Below are 17993 nucleotides of genomic sequence, written 5' to 3' on the forward strand. Positions count from 1 at the left end.
ATGTTAGAAAGTTATGCTGTATTAATTCTCTTAAGTAGTGTGTTAAATATAGTTTTAGGTTATAACATAATGTAAAAATAGAAACTATGCTATGTAATACAGATTTTTTAAAGAAAGGACTTGCAGCGAGATAGCAGCCACAGGACACCGAAGTCTTTCAGAGAAAAAGGATTTATTGCCCCTCTTATAAGAAGAAACGAACTTCTTCCTGTTTCACTCAGCCATGAAGACACCGTCAGGATTCAGAAGAAGAAGCTGACACTGACCAGACAGAATCCTGTGTTTGAATGGAATTTATGCATCATGTATGAGGTGTATGAATATGCAACAGGTCATTGTTTTTAAGGGTTAATCCTCTGTTAACATGTGTCCTTTTTCAGGCTTATTTTGCCCAGAAAGATGTACCCTGACGTCCATAACTCTTTGTTTCTGTTGTCTCATATTGTCCTAATCCAAATTGTCCAAATTATTATTACTTTAATTATATTACTATTTTTATAACCATTTTATTACTATTAAACTTTTAAAATTTTAAAAACAAGCGATTGGCATTTGTCACACCTGCCTACACATAATTTCTTGATTAATAAAAGTGGATGCAGCATTCACCTGCAAAGAGCAGGCAGGGTGAGTCTGCAGGGCCCCAAAAGGTTATCCCCAATAGGAGCAGAGCAAAGCAAAAAAAAGTTGAATTTGTAGTGCCAGGGCAGCATGAGGGAGGGCAGAAGAGCTGCTCCCAGCCTGAGCTGCTGCTCCTTGCCTTGGTGATTCATCTGCAGCCAAAACTCCCAGCACACATGGAAGGGAGATTTGCAGCAGAGGGAGGCAGCTGTGTTTGGGCTCTGCCTTTGGCACACACTCCAGGACAGGGCTGCACTTGTGCTGCCAGCACAGATGTCCAAACAGGGTGTTAAAGTCCTTGCTGTCACCACTTCATGAGGCTGCTTGTTCCTGCACAGAGCTGGGAGCGTGGGAAGCAGCAGCAGGCAGGTTTGCAGGTTCCTTGTGCTTCTGAATCATTAGAAAAATACATTCCCTGTTTCTCTCCTCCTAATGAGTCATTTAAGAGACAGGGTGATCAGTGCAATTTTCCCAATATTTTTGTGGTATTTCTGAAGGAACTGTAAAGGTGGTGCTCAATCTTGTGAGCAGTGTTAAGAGCCACTGGTGTCATTATGAATTAATGTGACAGTGTTCACAGGGGTCTTAGGATGAGGGAAGAGATGAGGATCTCACTCCATGTTTCAGAAGGCTTGATTTATTATTTATGATTTATATTATATTAAAACTAAACTAAAAGAATGGAAGAAAAGATTTCATCAGAAGGCTGGCTAAGAATAGAATAGGAAAAAAATGAATAACAAAGGCTTGTGTCTCGGACTCTCTGTCTGAGCCAGCTGACTGTGATTGGCCATTAATTAGAAACAACCAACATGAGACCAATCACAGATGCACCTGTTGCATTCCACAGCAGCAGAAAATCAATGTTTACATTTTGTTCCTGAGGCTTCTCAGCTTCTCAGGAGGAAAAATCCAAAGGAAAGGATTTTTCATAAAAGATATCTGTGACAAGTTCAAACCTCACCCTTCACCTGTGAGGACTGAGGGAGAAAACACTCATGAGAGTATACATTTACTTTGTGTTGACAGGACTGAAGCCACCTGATGCCAGTCTGGACAGGCATGGCTCCATCAGCAGTGTCCACCAGGGCTGCTCTCCCCCTGCCCACCAGTCTGGGCACCCAGTGCCACGGGGGCAGCAGGGACAGGGGACAGCAGCCAGCCCAGGTGACACGATTTCTACTCCAGGGTTTGGGAGTGGAGGCATCTGGTTGAGAGAGGGATTCACAGCACCTTTTCCTGTGTGTCTGCCATGCACTCAACAGGGGCTGGAGGAAAACAGTGTTCCCAAGAGCTGCTTTCTGCCCCTCCTGAGCAAGCTTGGGACTCCTCCACCTGCTGCAGAGTCTGGGGGATGCAGCACAGGCTGAACTGCTCAGCCAAGACATGAGGTGAAAGCAACATCAGCAAGAACTCTGACTGTGAATCTCACTTCATATTTTTCTGGTCTCTGATTTCCCTTTCTGGACTTTTCTACATGACAGAGCCACCTGAGACAAGTTCCTGGAGCCTCCAACAGCTGGGAGTGCTTGCCTTGCCTGATGCAATGCCTCAGTGTAAAGATTATTGTACAGTGCTTAAGTAATCAAATGTCTTATTTGGTGCTCTTTGGATTTTGACTTCTGGCAGGTTTGAATCTTACTATCTTGAACATCATAGAGCTATCAGAAGGAACCTACAGCAATAAACAATTCACTGTGACTGCTCTCCAGTGTGAAAGTACACTTTCTGAACTGTGGGAACCTCCTTCGTGTGAGATTTCATATCTGCCTGAACCTTTTACCTGCAGGAGGTTTTGTGTTTGCAGGTGTTGGAGTTTACACAGTGATGAATCATGGAGCTCTTTGAAAGGAGAATTTTACCTCTTCTGCATTTTGAGTGGCTTTCAAATACATTTTTAAAGAAACAATACCTAGATAACATTTTTTTTCCTAAGAAAATATTTATGTGGTGACTACCAACAGATTTCTGAAAAGAGAATGAATAAGCAAAGGTACAATAAAGTATTAGGTATACAATTCCTGTGTATTTGTGGACTAGGGCACGGGTATTAGTGTGAACCACTCCCAGAACACTTTGTTGTAGGTTTTTTGTGTTTTTTGTATGCTTATTTAAACCACCAGCTTGTGACACATGCTTGTAATTTTAATAGCTCCTCTTTCCTAGTGTATGCTTGCCATTCCCTCAAAGTCCTTGTATGTCTGAGGTGTGCTGATCACATTCAGATCTCTTAGTGCCAAATCCGATGGGAAATAATCCCATTTATGAAATATTCTTCTATCAAGACTCTACTAGATCTTTTTATTTTATTTTCCACAGAAGAAAAATATCTGTTCATGTGTTACACCACATAATTTAGATACTTGTGGAGTAAAACATATTGATTATCTGTTTGTTTGTTTGTTTGTGTGTTTTCATGGAGTTTTCTTTCTGCTGGGGGAAAAAAAAAGCCATAATGTAGTAGCCAAGGGCAAGCAAAGCAGGTTGCAGGCAAATGTGGCAGGCTTGATCCTTTCTAACAGAGCAGGTGCTGACCCATGGGATGTTCTGGCTTCCAGGGCCTTGCTCTCCAAGCCTGGAGAAAAAGCTGGATCTCCTTCTTGCATGGCTTTAGCCTCCTGTACATGAAAATACATGACTAATTTATTTCTAGGACGTCCATAACTAAATGCATCCCTTATTGTCAGCCCAAGTAAGCAGGGAGAGGCTCTGAGTACAATGCAGCCCTCCTGATTCATCTAATGAGAAGACATTTAAGTTATTACAGTTCAGGGGGTGGGGTGCATTTCACAGGCAGAATTCATTCTGCTTAAATTGCATTTCAAGGTAAATGTATGCCAGTGATAGGCAATATAAACACACAAAAAATATAGAAAAATTAAAACTTTGTTCTGGAGAAAACTATAACTGGGAAGGAAATGACATGGACCAGATGAGTTGCTGCACAGCACACAGGGCTGCTGTCCCCAGGTTCACTGCAAAATGTAGAGTGATGAGATGCATGAGCACAAGAGACAGGACTACTTATGTTTTTATGCACTTCAGTGCTTCTTTGGCATAGCTGAGTCTTGCAAAGGGAATTGTTGAGATCCCAAGAGAAAAATTTCCCATTTTATCACCCCCAAGACAGATGTGCTGACTGTATTTGTTCCCTCTGGGGAATTTCCTCCTGAGCCCATCACTAAGTTTGTCTAAATGAAAAAAGATCATCTGGTTTTCAGTTTGAGACATGTGGACAGCTCAGGTGATGATCCAGCTCTCATGCTCCTGTTCTGATCTGCATTTTGATTGTTGCCATCAGCTTGCTAAAATTGCAGCATAAAATCTTTCAGACAGGAGTGAGTGCAGTGAGCTCTTGGCAGTGATGACTACAGCCAAAATTTCCCTCTCATCCACAGATCCTTTAACAAAGGAATTCTGTGCATGTAATCTACTTTTTTAATTCATACGCATGTGTACACACATGAGCACACAGAATCCTTAAGGCTCAAGCACACCTCAGCCTCTGCTCATCAGGAATTTAGAATAAACACAGTTCAGGTGCTAAGACTACTTCCACAATCCTTTACACCAGAAGCTGGCAAAGCCTCTAAAATGAAAATGCTAATTCAAAAAAGAAAAAATCTATTAAAAATAAACTAATGCATTAAAAAATATAATATTTAGGTAGTTAATAAATGTGTTTTCTTACTATCTAGCAGCAATTCATTCCAGAAGGCAGCAGGTATCTTTAAGCACCTGTGAAAGAGATAGGAAAAAAAGGATGTTTTCAGTTGAATAGGATTGTAGCTATGGTGACATAAAAAAATATAGAAAACCTCAAAATCCTGGAATACCTGTTAATCATTACTGATAACTTAATTTTCCTAAAGTAATTTCTGAGTTTCATGAATTTTTAGCAGCTGATGTGCTTTTTTTAGTACAGTTAATGTAGCAGTTAGCTGAACCTTTTTTTTCTTTCCTTCCATGAGTAGCAGGTAGATGCCTGCAACACCTACTTCAAAAGTAGGCTAGCAAAATAAAAAAAAATCTTATCAAAGACTTTGTGGTTTCTGAAGATTGCATAGGATGGACAGGGCTAAAATCTAGTTATGGAGTTGGTTATTCAAAACTGCAATCCAAATGATGCAGCGCCATAGGCCAGCATGGTTTCCTGTGCAGTTTGACAAATGCAGTTAATGGCACAGTGTCTTGGTTTAAAAAGACACTGTGTTTGCTAAGGAAGACAGGAGCCTCCCTTGAAATGGAAAATGTAAACTCCCACCCTACAAATTATTATAATTTTGAAATTAAAAGGCTCTCAGGCAAAGATATGGGAATAGGAATAATAGTTCTTCAATAGGAAAATTAAAAATACAAATGTAACAATACAAAATAAAAAACGGAGTCAGAACATGCCCTGGCCCCTGTGTGTCAGGGCAGTGTCCCAGCCTCATCCCATGAGGGCTCAGCCCTCCTGCAGTGCCAGCTGTGGCTCTGCTGCAGCAGGGATCCTGCACAATGGGGGAGTTTTCCTCTGCAGCTCCAGGGCTGCTGCAGATGGGCCTGGGCTCCCTCTGGCCATGCAGGGCAGCAGAAAGCTGCTCCTCTGGGCATGCAGTGGGCAAAGGCTGCTGTGCTGTGCCAGGCTCAGATTGGATCCAGGTAGGAATGCTTGGCTCCTCCCCTGGGCAGAGCATCTCCCCATGGGCTGATGGAATTTGATCAGCTGTGCAGGGACACTCACTGGCCATGGACAGAAGATATTTCCTTCTTTCAAAGTTCTTTCAAAGAGCTCCACGATTCATCATTGTGTAAACTTCCACACCTGCAAACACAAAACCTCCAGCCAGTAAAAGGAGGGAGGGTGGGTGGTGGAAGAGATAAAGAAAACTGCTCAATTAACAGGAGATAACTGCCACACCTCTGACAGATGGCAGTAGAATACACACCCCCATTTCCAACCTAAAACACATGGGTTTGATCCTGAAGGAAGGACAGGAATGATTTGGGAACAGCCCATGGCCAGTGTTGTGCCCTGGCAGCAGCTGCTGCAGAAACAGCTTTGGTGTGAGTGAAACTGCTCTGATGTGCAGCTCTGATGGGAGTGAAATGCTGCTGGTGAATCCATCAAACTGACACAAAGGCAGGCTTTATTACAGTTTCAACCTTTGACATCAATAAAGGCCATAATTATCCCTCATTACTATGCATTTTCATGCATCTCTGGCCACAGTCCATCAGATTAGGATGGGATATAAAGCTGAGATACTGCAAGGATGGCTCCTCTCACTAGAACCAGCATCAATTTTTTGCCACGAGAAGTGTGCTAGTTCCAAGCACTGGGTTTGGTGAGAAGGAGGATGATGGGGGTGATCATCAGAGACACCTGATGCCTCAGAGGGACTCAATCCTCTTATCTCCTTCTCATCATGCTCTGGGAGTGATGTCAGGAGCATTTTTGAAGCCCAGCTGACTGTGTGTGTGACATTCTCCTTGCCCAAACACTCCAGTCCATCTGACATTTTGAAATCCCTGGGAAGTGACCTCTCCATGGCTGAGCAGCCCCTCTCCAGCTGCCCAGGAGGGCAAGGCTGAAGCCATCTGCTGATGTTTATGCCTGGTGACCAGAGGTGCAGGCAGGTGACAGAAGGGAACAATGTGGGCAGTGTTACCCCCAAATCATGGGGTACACATGGTCTTGTTCTCACAGCTTCCAGGATTGGGGGTGGCAGATAGCCAAGCACCATCCAACAGGCCCTGTTAAAAAGAAAAATTGGCTTAAAACTGTTAGGAACAAAGGAGAACCATAGAAAGAAAAGAGGTATTTGTGCTATTTATTTTGCTGTGCTAGAGAAGTTACAGGTGCAGTTTCCTCTCTGCAGCTCTGGACAGCAGAAGATTTAAAGCCAGCACAATTCAAGATTTCCATAAATCTTAAGGACCTGCAATCCAAAGTTTTACAGACAAACTGTCATAGCTGTGGGATTTTTGGTGGAGACAGAAGAATTGGCAGTTTTGCATCTCAATAGTATGGAAAATCCAACAGTTGTGGTAACTTTGAGAAAAGCACAGAAATTTTGGGCATCACTCTAGGAAAAGAAATCCTGGTCTTTCAGCGGTTGTTTTCTTTACTCTTGTTTCTCTACAGTCAGGCCTGAGACAGCTGGCACAAAACTACAGCATTTCCAGTAGTGTATTGATGATTTCTGTCCAAGCATAATGATTTATGTAAAAATGTATGGCACCCTCAGAACCAAGCTTCTGCAGACAAAATGTTTTATAACAATTAGGAATACAGATCTCCTTCCACACCTACATACTGCTGGTACCAATACTCTCCTGTAATAATTGCTTTCCCTTTCCACACCAAAACACAGGGTGGGTGACATATTAAGTATTTGTACAATGTTTGCAAATAAGTTATGCAAAATCCAGTTAATGCACAGTATTGGCAGTGTAAAATGTGGTGTAAATCAGGTGCTGCTTTTCTGACAGACAGCAGGTTGTGTCCCAGCAAGATGAGGCTGCCAGGCCCCCTGGATGCTGAATTTGTCACTGTGCTCATTTATCTCCTTATCTCTTACCTGCTCCTCACTCAGTGCTGGGGGACAGAAGCCTGCAGTGTCACCCTGTTGGAACCCAGGACATTGCTCTGAACGCCCTGGATGCCTTGAGACCCTGGCAGGGGGCTCAGAGACCTTGGCATGGAGTCAAAGACTCCTGTGCCTTTGATTTTAACCCATGGGAAAAGTTACCAGCTTTTTGTGAGGATTTACAAGCCACAAGAGTTTGAGTAGAATGATAGTTAATTTGTCACAGGGTGAAAAAGTAAAATTTTGGGGTTTTAGAATGAGGGTTCAAGAGGCAAGATGGAGGAATCTGGGTGTGTCCTGTCCTTCTCCTTCTTCTTGTCCTTCATCTTCTGCTGTGATGGCGACACTTCTGTACTAGTTTAGAGTAGAGACAGACTGTCTAACACAGATGATAGGTATTGGAAAATTATTGTAAATAAAGTACATGTAGTTTCTAGTATAAAAAGACAACATCACCCCAACGGCAGTCAGTGTGCCATGAATCAACCTGCTGGACAGATCTCAACAGGTCAGAGAAAGAATATATTAGATGAGAAAAAATAAACAACCTTGAGAACCAGAGCCAAGGAATCTTGACTTCTTCAGTCATGGGGCTGCAAAAAAAGATTCTTTAATACCTCAGAAGCCATTCAGCAACACAAAACCCGAGACCACCCTGCCACTCCTCTGCCCAGGCACCATGATGGAGACAAGGACAGGACACAAATGGGACTGGCATGGAGGACGGGTCCACCTACCCTGAAATTACCACATGAAGTGCTACTGCCATGAGTTTGGCCCCACTCTGATGTAGGATTCCTTTTCCCAAACCTCCTGAGCTCTTCACAGACCAGAGCAGGAAAGTCCCACAGACCCCAGCACCTTCTCTGGGTGCTCCAGCATCCAGGACAGAAGTGGTGGCCCAGGCACAGGAGAAGAGATGCTGGGGAAAGTGATCTAGAGGTGGAGTTCCACATCTGTTTCTGTTTCAATTCATTGAACTCTGTGAGCACAGAGGTGGAATTTCTGAGCTCACTGGCAGCTCAGCATTGCTGGTCCTTTGCATGAGTTTTTAATTAAAATAATGATGTTCAGCTCCTTTGCTTCTGTGACATTTAACAGAGACATGCTGAAAACATGGCAATGAGCAGGAATGTGACAGATTTAATATTCTTAACCATGAGAAAGGGCTGTACCTGCAAAGATTTAGCCCAGATCATGATGTTTCCCAAGGCAGTTTACAACCTCAGTTTTATCTGGACAGAGAAAGGGAAGAGGATGTGTACCCCTGTGACAGCCACTATTGCAGCTCAGACAGCAGGGACTTACATGTAGGTATTCAGATAAAACTGTAAGCTGGGTAAGCTTAACTTAAAGAATTAACATCAGGGTGTGTGTGTGCTCCTTGCAACAGACCTCAAGTAGTGGATTACAGGTATTTCACAGGCTAAGAAAAATAACACTCCTGTGGTCCCACCCAGCTGGCTTGAATTCATTCTCCTGCTTCCAAACACAAGTAAAAGACTTGGTGGTAATCCCCAGCTGCCAATTAAAAGTAAAAAAGTTCCACACAGTAACAGGCTGTCACTCCACTGACTCCTCCTCTCCAGCTTCTGGTCCTTGACTCCCACATGTGGAGACAGATCTTTCAGCAGGGTTTGTTATGATAGGACGAGAGGAAATGGTTCTAAACTAAAAGAGGGTAGATTCAGGTTAGCAATAGGAAAGAAATTTCTTATGATGAGCATGGTGAAACACTGGAACCTGTTGCCCAGACAGTCAAGGTCAGGTTGGACCTGGAACTGAGCAACCTAGTCTAATTAAAGATGTCTCTTCTCTCTGCAGAGGGTTGGACTAGGTGGCCTGTAAAGATCCCCTCTAACCCAAACGATTCTATGATCAGGCTGGGCTGTGTGATTCCCCAGTTTGGTACTCAATCCCACCCTGGGATTGCCCTGCTTGCCCAGGGATAGACATGGAAAGTAGATGCCAGCTCTGTTAACACTGAATACCTTTCGAGAAGTAAAAGATGCCCCCTATTTTTTCAAGTCAGGTGCTTTCTTTTCAAAAGCAGTAAAATGGAAAGAAAAAAAATGCACTCTGGGAAAGTAAAGGAGCAATTTTTTTTTGTTGAGCATTTCACTCTCTGAGGTACAGAGTGGAAAGACAATATTTTAGATTATTTCCCCAGCCTCAGAGCTTGTCTGACTCTCCCTCTGAACTTCCCAGAGCTACTTTCTAGTTTATGTAGCCTGTCTGTGATTTGCAGTGGACTCCAGCAGGGGTAAGTGCTGTCCCTGCTCCTCTGCAGCCTCCCCTTCCTGCCCTGACAGCTGCTCCTCCCCAAGACTCATTGACTCCTCTGGCACCTTTGCAATCTCTCCTTTCCTTATCCTCTCTGCTCTTCTCACAACTTTCATCAGGCTGATTTGGTGGGGGCTGTTTCTTGATTAATTTCTAAACCATCAGGGATGGATTAGACCATCTCCACCCCTCCCTCCCGAGCAGACTCCTTAGGGATGCAATTTCTTGAGGGGTGAGCAAGGAGGGCACTGCCCCTCACAGGAGGGCAGCCTGTGGGATGCCCTGGGCACTCTGCCCCTAAACCACGTGGGGAAGCCCCTCCAGGGAAAGCAGCTGAGCTGGGTCTGGGGTGACCTCCCCTCCTGCTGGGTACGCTGTCCCCCAGCCCCATGCCACCTCTGACAGCCTGCCTGGAAAAGCCAGGGCATTTGCTTCCCTGATGGGTCACTTCTCAACTGCAACAGATGTCCTCCAGCCCAGGACCAGACAGTTCTTTGGATAAAGACAAGGAATGGGGCTTTATAACAAGGCTTTTAATATAAAATAAAGCATCAGCATCTTCCTTGCTGCTTAGCTGGAGCCAGAAAAGCAAAACTGGATCTTTAACAACTCTCCTGGACTTCAAGCTCAAATTAATATTTTAGACATTAACAGATATGATGTTTGTCTCTTTGCCTCCTTTTTTTCCCTGCTCTCCAGTTAGACTAACATATTCAAACTCCCAAACTCAGCTCTTGCTCAAAGCCAAATCACATTAAAAAAAATATTGAAACCCAAAATTGCACCATTATTTTTAAAAGATATCCCAGCTTATAATGCCACAAGAAATTCAGCAATATTTTGAAAGATCTGATGATTTTTTCTCTCTCAGACAGTCTCTAGGGACTTGTGCTTTCAAAGCTTCTACTGGACAACAATCTATAAAGACAGAAATGGTCTGGGGGCATTTCTTACTCTTGAGCCCCCACCCATCCAAAACCTGCAGCACCCTGAAGCAAAAATATTCTCTCACAGGCTGGGTCTGACCAGCCTCCAATATCATTGATTCAACCCCTCTCTAAATTAATTAATTCCTGTGGATTTTTTTTTTTTAAAAAGGTGTTGTTTCTGTGTTGGACATTATTTTACAACTTTGATGTGCTCCAGGATAAACCTCCTGCAGAATGTTTAATATCGACAGAGATTGTCTATTTTAGTTCTGATGCTGTGAGATTTGCACACTCCCACTAATGAATGATCCAGAACAATGGATGCTGCAGACAAGAATAGATTAACTGAGTTTGGCTGGAGCTGGGCTCTGTCTCTGAACCTCAACACTCCCCTTGGCCAGGAAAAATGTGTGGATCTGGCCTGGGACACCTGGCATGGCCAAGTTCCAGATGCTGCAGGGTGTGAGAACTGAATGGAGAGGGACAAGAGTAGGGAGAAGGCTCTGGAGAAGGAGATGTTGTGGCCAGGCACAGGAAACTGGCTGGCCATTTCTGCTTGATTATCTTTCTTTCTCTAATTTCAGAGAGAAATTTGTGGTTCTTCTGCAGAGGGAACAAAGAAATGCTTTTCACACCCAGATTTCTGTATTTCATGTGTGGTCAATTAAATTGCTCTAATCTCCTGTTTTGAGGTTCTTGATAATGTTTGCTGTGTGGGAAAAGCTCTGTTTGGGATAACCTGATGTAAACATTACAAATAGGCATTTGTCAGGCTGTGCTGAACCAAGCCATTATCTAACTGAAATAAGCATTCTGTAAAACAGAATTCAGGTATCCACTTCCAACAGGGCAAGCTGTTCATGCAAGAGGACAGCAAGATTCATAGAGGTGGGTTAAAGGGCAGGAAAGGGCTGGGAAAGAGCTCGGAAAAAGCACTGGCACATTACTTGATGTGTGCATCTCAAATGCTTCAGCATTCTTGAAACATTTTGGGAAATAGTTGCTCTCATACCTGTAGAACTAAAGAAAAGATGAGTCTTCTCATTTTCTCTGCTTTAGCACTGGCATGGAAACAATGCTGTGCTGAGCTGTGGGTGTGGTGGGGCTGTCCTAGCATGATGTTATGATGCTTGTATCCCCATTGATGTGTTCTGTTTATGCTGGATATTATGTTCTGTGCCTTTGAGACTGGCTCTGAAGAGTGAAAGTTTTGTTTTGATCTCTTATCAGCCACTCCCCCAAGGCTGGTGGGACACATAAACGGGGCAGTACATGGTGCGGCCTTTGCTTTTTGCTTTGCTCTTGCACTTGCTTTTGCTTTGCTCCTGCTTTGCTCTTGCTTTGTGTTTCTGCTCATTAGTTAGTTTAGCTAAACAGTCCAAATTCTTCCCTGGACTGTTTTTCCTTTCCTTTTTTTTGGACCTACTCGAGCCTGCTCCGGACTGGGCCTTGGGAACACCAAGAGTTTGCACCCTGTAGCCTAGTGGGGCCTACTCTGGGCAGCAGCTGCCCCAGCGCCGGAGGGACTGAGAACAGAGTGACCACTCCAAAGAGAGACTTTCTGAATTTGTCATTTTTTTCAGAGCGGTGAAAGAGTGGTGTCATCCTGTACTGTTAATTTTGTGTGCTGGGGGTTGCTGTGCCTGTTAAATAAACAGGTTCTTTCCACTTCTCTCTGAGGAATCCTTCCCGAACCGGTTGGGGTGAGGGGCTGTGTGGGTTTGTTTTCTGGAGCGACCCCCTTTGGAGATTCTCTCCCAAATTTTCCCTAAACCAGGACAGAGGGACACATCTGCTGAAGATCAAAGCACAGCCAGACATCTGCACTGAGACCCCACACAGAAAGCTTTAGGATGTCTGTGGGGTTCCTTGCTCACTCGGTAAAGCCAAGGTAAAGAACAGAGCAAGGAAAAACAAGACCAGGATGCCCTGGGTTAGATGCAGACTCATCACTGGGTACTGTTGTGCAGCTCTCATTATTGCAGGATCAGGTTCTTTCAGGTCCCTCTCCTCCTCAGCTCCTTGGTATGGGCCAGGAGCTGTCCCCACCTGTGCTGGCAGAGCTGCTCCCTGGGACCAGGTGTTTGGCATCACAGGAGTTATCTGATTGCTGCAGCAGAGAACACCTGGGCTTCCACATGCTCTGTGCTAATTGCTGCTAATGAATTGCTGAGCTAAAAAGGCTTGAACTCCATGGTTTGGGTCAATGTCCACTATTCATTCATCAATGGACACCACCAATAATTTCAGGCTTCATTAGGCATGCAATTATGCTGAAACCCCTATTTCTCATGCATGATTTGGACTACCAAAAAAGGAGAGCAATGTAGAAAAAAACCAAAGCCTCTGACTTTGCACAAAGCCTTTGACTTTGCCCAAAGCAAAAATGTCTATGTGGCAAAAGAATGCAGAGGTCAATAAAATATTCCACAGCTGCAGCCAAGCTGGGGCTCAAGATGCCAGCAAAAGGATGAATGATGGAGACACCTTGTTTAAGTGAGCAATGAAATTACTCAAAACATCAACAAAAACTACATCACCATCAATAGGAGTCAATAAGTGTAGAGCTGCTTTTTGTTGGCCAGCTTGTTTATTGCAGGTGATCTCCTCCTGTGAGGACCTGGACTGAAGGTTGGTCAGTCTTGTTTGGTGATTGGCCTCTGTTGGAAGGAGTTTGAGGGGAGAAATGGGGACAGGTCAGAGTTACAGGGTAGCAGGAGCTCTAGAGACATGGCAAGCTCAGGCAGAACTGGTTTGGCATTACTTCTGATTTTTTCTGCTAGAATTAATAAGCCGGGCTGTGATAGAAAGGCTTCCTTAAACCATAATCAGGTCACATCTAGTGGGCACAGGGGTGGAAATAAAGGCAGAATGAGACAGGTTGAGAGAAGGCACGGTCTGATGCAGTTGCTAGTGGAGTCCTTTACTGAAATAAGAAGGAACAGGATGAGATTTTTCTATATGTGTTGGGAGAAGATATGTTGGGCAATTAAAATGAGATCAGAATCCAACCTCTCCAGTGCTGGCAAAGAGACCTGGAACAATCTGTCAGCAAATAGCCTTGGAGAGGATCATCAGGAAGGCACAATGTGATGAGGCTGAGAAGGTGACCCGAGACCTTATTATGGCTTTTACCAATCATTGGACAAATTATTGCCTTGGTGTTTTAACTGCCAATACCTCCGTAGAGGCCTGCTGAGGGCTATTAATGCTATTATTAATGCTATTATTATTAAGGTTAGTAATGGGTGAAGTAGGATTTTACTGTGTATTCAAGGCAGCACCTACCCAGAACTCCACAGAAAAACTCGCTATGGTAAATTATTTAGGAAATCTTCAAAATAACAGCTGAAAATCACTTTTACTCCTGAAATTTCCATCACTACATCCAAGGCTTAGCACACAAACGTGTCTTTAACATGAGACAAGCAACACCCTCACTTATTTTCCTCAACACTGGTTTTGAAGGTCTTCAGGGCTTTTGTGACTTGTGACTCCTGGCATTGGAGGAGCTGGAACAACAGGCACAGATCAGAGGGCTGGACAGCCTGAAAAACCCATTTCTAAACTAGGAAGACAAATTGAGTCTATTTTTTTGGGCCATATGGTGTCCACAGAAATAGAATAATAAATGAGATGTCTTTTAAATGACAAATTTTATTATTATGGATGGATACTTGGCAACTGATGTTTAATGTTGTGAACAATATGAAAAAACAAACCACCTGTGTAGTATGCACACATACACCTAAACAGAGTCAAGATGATCATATTTAAAATATTAAATAACAATAAAAGGGGATTTAGGTTTGCCAAGTCTTTCATCCCTTTTTCCTATTATCTTTCTCATGGTGACCTCCCAAGCCTGTTTTTCTCTGTTGTTCTGTATTTTCAACTAAAGTGCAGATCCTGGCACTGAGCGTAGGGAAAAGCAGCTTGACCCTTTGTAGATACACATTGTGGCAAAGGACAGTTTTTAAGGTGAGGACATGATTAAAAAGCTACACTAAAAACTATTAAATAAACTCTTATAAGGATTTGGAGCAAAATTAGGAAGGATTGAGTCAGCAAACAGCCACTAATGCAAATGCCCTTAACTTTGCTTTTCCTTCCCTGAAATCAGGAGAAATGTGTGTGAACTGAAAGCACTTTGCTGCACTGAGCCTATTAAAGGAACCACAGAATATCCAGGTCTGCTTCACTGTATCAAGCAGGAGAGAGGGAAAGCAATAATGAACACCAAAGAGACTGAGACAGAGCAAACAGAATGGAAAGGTTCACACAGAGGTGATCAGTAGCTCACTGCTCCCTCTCCTTATCCAGAAAATATGAACTCTGTGGATAATCACCATATGCACTTGCTGACTTTTGTTTCCCAAACATACCAAACTGTGCTAAAATGAGAATATATAGCAATAATTACCTCCTCAGTGGGCTGGAAGCAGGAACTTTTTAACCTTGCAGCACAGAAAAGCTGCAGGAGAGATTTTAGTTGGGAGGCAGGATGGGGCAGGGCCCAGAAGAGTGTAGTGAGTCCTCCTAAATTTGTAAGGAGAGTAATAGATTATTTCATGTCTAGAAATGTCCAGGATATCTCTTCTATTTTTTTGTCCAAAACCCTTCCTCTTCTGTACAGTTTGAATTTCTTTCTCTAAAAGGGATCAGTCCAAATGCACACAGATGTTCTCTGGCCCAGGTAAAACAAAATGTTGCAGCTTTTCAGACAGGAGGAAAACTGACATTCCTGATGAACTGAAGAACTGGGAGCTTGAGAAGCAATACTCAGAAGCCCCCAAAAGGGTCTTAGAGAAACCACAATATGCAATGGGAAACCTGACTGCACAAGACTAGGTTTATTTATTTATGCAAATACACGATTTATAGCCACACTGGTGATTTGTTGTTCAGCTGTACAATGATTAGGCAGAGCAATAGATTTTAACCAGAGTGTCAGCTTGGGTCTTTTCTACCTCTGTTTGGCTATTATATCTAACAGTGAAGACACTGAAATAAATTGTTATTGCCTCTGATATGTAATAAAATCCTTGGGAAGAGCCTCTGCACTTGGGGAGGGTTTCCTACACTGACAAGTGAGTGTTTGTACTGGACCTGTTTCCGTGGTGCCTTCTTACCCCTTATATTTGGGCAAAGTAACTCAGCGTAAAATGCTCATAGGTCCCTCTAGTGTCATGGTTAAATCCTCCAGACTTTTGTACCAATGCTCATTAAGTTTTGGGTATCATCCTTCCAAGACCAGCAGCTCTGCAGTGCCGTTTCCTGATGCCCAAAATGCTGTCCAGCTCCAAGGAGCAGCTGCACAGATGTGCTGGGAGATGGAGTGCTGGGGATTGTGAGTAGCAGCAAATTAACAGGATTTGCTCTTGAGATGAAATCTTAGGAGCTCCTGCACTCCTTTTGCATGGAAATATTAATTTAGTGGAGAAAACTGTTGCCCACCACCCTAGCCTCTCCAGGCTACTTGTTGCCCTGCAGTCTGGGGCCAGGTGAGGTGCAAACATCCCTGCTGTTCCTGGCCCCAGTTCAGCATCGCAGAGTTGCCCAGGCACTCAGGTCAGGTCCCAGCAACAGGAACCTTGCCTAAGGCAACAGGAAAAACTTTTATCAGGGCAGGAACACCCTCAGCTTTTCCAACTTTGACCAGCTGAGGTCACAAGATTTAAACCAGTGTCTGAAATCTCAGCCTGACTCCAGATTCCCTCCCTTGGAGACTTGTTACCAAAGGGAGAATTTCTTTCTTGTAAGACCTGCTTAACACCACGTGCAGTTTGGGTCTGCAGGACAGCTTTGGCAGGGCTTTTTGGAGTCTGAAAGTAGAGATGGAGCACTTTCTTCAGCAGAACTGCCTGGGAAATCCAGTGCCTTGGGTTGGAAGGCATCACCAAAGGGGTATCAGGGACAGCCAAAGGTGATACGGAGACTCCATCATCAGAAGGCATGAAAAGACATTTTATTTATTTATAGAAATCTACAGTTCTTATAGAAACAATGGTGGACCTAAGACCTGATTGGCCTTTAGGAATCTTCTCGCACACTATTGGTGAGCTATGAACAGCACACTCTGGAGAACCATATCTATAAACAATTGTTACAGAAAGAGAGAGAATTGTTTGTATCCTTTCCTCTAGTTTCCCACAGCTTCTACACAGCCTCCCAGGATTTTCCTGGTAGCATCATATCTCTCTCAGTTCAGACGATATGTGATGCCACAGGAAGGAAGAGCTCTCTGACTTCATCAGAATCCTAATTAATCAGCAGAACAGCGCCAGAGTTGGTTTTCATTGCTGATTGTCCCGGGCAGGAGCTTTCTGCCTGTGCGAGCAGCTGACCTGGCACCCAGATCTCCTGCTTTGGGGAGTGCACACAAACGGGTGGAAATACACCAGTGTAAAATGGAGAAAAGAAAGAAAAAAACTGAGGAGCGCTGCTCCTGCCAATTCTACACTCTGCCTTTGGAAAGGTCGGGCTTTGCCTGGAGGGCAGCGGGCAGCCCGGCTTTGTTTTATGTTTTTCTCATTTCCTACAGGAGCAGCGGAGCCTGGAGCTCCCCAGAGCCCGGAGCCCGCGAGAGGGCGGCATCGGCTCGGGAAAGCCGCCGGGAGCAGCGGCGGGGGAGCGGGAACGGGAACGGGAGGGGGCCGGGGCCGGGGCCGGGACCGGGAGCGGGAGCGAAGCGGGAGCGGGAACCGGAGCGGGGCGGGAAGTGGGGCCGGAGAAGGGAGCGGGGCAGGGAACGGGGCCGGGAGCGGGAACGGGAGCGGGGCAGGGAGCGGGAACGGGAGTGGGGCCGGGAATGGGGCAGGGAACGAGACTGGGGCCGCCCTCGACCGCTCCGAGCATCCCCCCCCCCCCCGCATCCCTCCAGCATCCCTCTGACACGGACAGCCGGCTCTTTGCAGAGCCCTTCAGACGCTCAGATGATAAAGAGGACGCCGCATCCTCCCTAGTTCACCCCCCAGAAAAATTAATCCGGCTGGGCAGAAAGGAGCTGCAGGGTTGAACCGCAGGTCCTCCTCCCAACGAGCGTGGAGAGCTCCCAGAGCCGCGTCAGCCGCATTGGAGGGTCCGCGGGGCTGTCAGGGCAGAGCGCTGCGAGCGGATGAGATGCTGATGAAAGGGAAAGCATCTGCGCTCCCATGGCAACCGCCGGGAGGATGCTCCGCTCCCCTCCGCTCCTTTCTGCTCCTCTCCCATCCTCTCCGCTCCCCTCCGGACCCGGAACCCTCTGCTTTGCACATCCCTTGGATTCCCTGGGTTACCGCAGGTTTCTTTAGAGCCGGACTCCTCCCGCAGTTGTGTTATATTTAGATGTTTAGTTTCAGCCAGCTGCACCGTGAGCTAATTGCAAATACAAACCTGCGAATTTGCTGTAAAATGTAAGAAAATATCTCTGTAGCTATTTCACTTAGGAATCTGAACAGATAGATTTCTTTTTTTTTTTTTTTCCCCACCCTTCTCCAATGGCAAGGACATAGAAAAGGAATTACCCCCCTTTTATTATTCCTTCAGGAAAGACAATGGGAACCATTTGCTTTCCCAGAGACATCTGCCCCTTGATGATTGCCTT

General features: G+C 44.8%; 1 long non-coding RNA gene across 1 annotated transcript; it reads right to left on the minus strand.

The window, feature by feature from the left end:
- Nucleotides 1-2577: 2577 nt before the first annotated feature.
- Nucleotides 2578-5446, minus strand: LOC135443420 (uncharacterized). Its single transcript, XR_010439022.1, has 3 exons — nt 5348-5446; nt 4313-4359; nt 2578-3239 (listed from the first exon to the last, which is right to left on the minus strand). It is a non-coding gene; the product is annotated as an uncharacterized LOC135443420 (long non-coding RNA).
- Between the last annotated feature and the right edge of the window lie 12547 nt (nt 5447-17993).

This window comes from Zonotrichia leucophrys, chromosome 1 (assembly GCF_028769735.1).
Source record: "Zonotrichia leucophrys gambelii isolate GWCS_2022_RI chromosome 1, RI_Zleu_2.0, whole genome shotgun sequence".
In the NCBI taxonomy this organism is placed as follows: Eukaryota; Metazoa; Chordata; class Aves; order Passeriformes; family Passerellidae; genus Zonotrichia; species Zonotrichia leucophrys.